Source organism: Balaenoptera musculus, chromosome 16 (genome assembly GCF_009873245.2).
Source record: "Balaenoptera musculus isolate JJ_BM4_2016_0621 chromosome 16, mBalMus1.pri.v3, whole genome shotgun sequence".
Taxonomy (NCBI): domain Eukaryota; kingdom Metazoa; phylum Chordata; class Mammalia; order Artiodactyla; family Balaenopteridae; genus Balaenoptera; species Balaenoptera musculus.
The window spans coordinates 4,700,633-4,702,996 of NC_045800.1; the positions used below are offsets into that span (position 1 = coordinate 4,700,633).

A 2,364-nucleotide genomic window follows, 5' to 3' on the forward strand; every position below is an offset into this window, starting at 1 on the left:
TCCTATCACCTAAAGATGCGGATGCAAAGTTATCCAATGCGGTGGCACCTTGAAACACAAGGCGACTACTTCAAAGAGAGCTCAGATGCCCCAGTCTCGAGCGGGACCCTGGTCATGCCGAGTTACTGAAGAGGGATGTCGTGTTAGTTCCCAATGAGGCACCCCCTTAAGAAATATTCAAAGGAATGTTCTCGGCTGATTTTGATCAGGCTCTCTTTTTAAATTTAGCACTCTGTTAGTTACTGACCTCCAACTTAGCATCTTAAAACCTCAAAAAGCATTTATTATCTCACATTGTTTCTGTGGGTCAGGAATTTGGCCATTGCTTGCTGGATGGTTCTATCTTGGGGTCTCTTTTGAGGTTGCAGTCAAGAATTCAGGGGGTTTACAAGGACTCACAGGGGTTTCAGGGACTGGCAGGGGGCCGTAGTCACCTGTCTGCAGGTTGGACTGCAGCTGGAGGAGCCACATCTAAGATGAGGCCCTCACGTGGCCACTGGCAAGAGACCTCAGCTCCTGACCACGTGGAGCGCCCCAAAAGACTGCTTGAGCATCCTCACAACATGGCAGCTGCCCTTCCCCAGAGTAAAGGAGCCAAAACAGAAAACAAAGAAAGTTCTTGGGCAGGGGCCATGCTAATCTTCTCTGTATTGTTTCAATTTTAGTAGATGTGCTGCTGTACACCTGAAATGAACACAACATTATTAATCAACTATACGCCAATATAAAATAAAAATTAAAGAAAAGTCCTTGATGTCTTTTATAACCTAGTCATATCCACCATGTTCTATTCATTAGAATCGAATGGCAAAGTCTAGCCCGTGCCCAAGGGGAAAGGGATTTGACTCCACCTGTTGAGAATAGTGTTGGCAAACCTGTGGACGTAGTTTAAAACTACCACAGGATAGCACATTCTAAAGCTGTACAACTAAAGCTCAAATAGATGGGGTTTCAGGCTTTAGCCGGAGGGAAGGCAAAGGTTGAATCAAAGTTCCTAAATCTGCAGCTCCCAGGTGGCCGGCACTGCCTCTGCTTGGGGACTGAGAGACAGTGCCTCTCTGGAAGCCGTGGCCCGGGGGAGTCTCCTGTACCTGTGCCCTGGGAACCTGGCATGTAAACTGACCTCCCCCCCCAGGGCACTCCTCTTGGCACCAACGGGGCAGAAGGCAGCAGTACTGATGGGGAAGGATGGGCCACCTGGGCTTCCGGGCTCCCCTCCCTTCCAGACACTGAAGAGGCCACGATGAGTGTGGGAAAGGACATTTTGAGGCCAGCTAGGGCTTGAGAGAAAGGGAAAGAAAGCGAGAAATTACAACAGAGGCTGGGCCTGAGGGTCACGTTCTGGAGCGGCTGCAGTGGAGGAAGGCAGAGACGGATCCAGCCTCAGCTCTCTGGGCCTCTGCGATTCTGCCTCCAGCGGACGTGAGGTTGTCTGGCTCGCGAGGCTGATCTGCTTTTCGAGCACATATGGACACCAGACTAGGGCTCGCTTTGGGAACCCAAGGGCCTCTTCTGGACCACAGGGCCTGGGCCTGTCTGTGGTACCCAGGTGGTCTGCTGTCTTGATGGATGCTGGGATGGCCCCATGAAAGTGAGAGAATTTTCATTGGTCAACAACCGTTGTAACTTCACACTCAAACATCGTCTGAGGACAAGACCCCAGGTCTGAAGAGCATCACTGCCCCCCTGCTTCTGTCCCCCCGCATCTGCTCACACCCCCTTCTTCCCCCGCGAGGCTGGTGAGCAGAGGTCTCCCCTGGTCCCCCCAACCCTTAGCTCTCCTCGTCACAGGCAGTAGCTTTTCTGGGTGTCTGTCTCCCCTCTCAGGCTGGCGTTCTCTGGTCCAGTGAAACGTCCTCTTCTAGGTCTCCTGAGGGTTTTTGTTCATGGGCAGCGTCACTGAGAAGTCCAAACAATAACAAAGCTAATGGTCACTGGTACTCATACTTTGAACCACGGGCACTAAGGAGTTCCCTGCACACCGCAACACCCCATGAGGAGGAAGCAGGAGGTGGGTGGAACTCACCCAGCCTGCGGGCGGAGGTCCAGCCCTGGGGGGCGCGCTCAGGGGCCTCTAGGTCAGGACTGTCTCACAGAGCTCTTGCCGATGATGGAAATGTTCTATTGTCTGCACCGTCCAATACGTGTCCACCAACCACACGTGGCTGTCGAGCACTGGAAACGTGGCCAGGGCAACTGAAGAGATGAGTTTTTGCTCTTATTTAATTTTAACTTCTTTAAATAGCCACGTGTGACTGGGGACCACCACGTTGGACCACGCAGGTCATGGTGGTCCTGCCCCTTCATTTTACACCCATAGAAACTGAGCTGCACGGAGAGGAGGTGGACTGCTTAAGAGCGCTT

The 2,364-nt window shown here is 52.3% G+C and overlaps 1 pseudogene; it reads right to left on the minus strand.

Moving 5' to 3' along the window:
• Window positions 1-618: 618 nt before the first annotated feature.
• On the minus strand, window positions 619-697 carry LOC118883165 (annotated as a pseudogene).
• Between the last annotated feature and the right edge of the window lie 1,667 nt (window positions 698-2,364).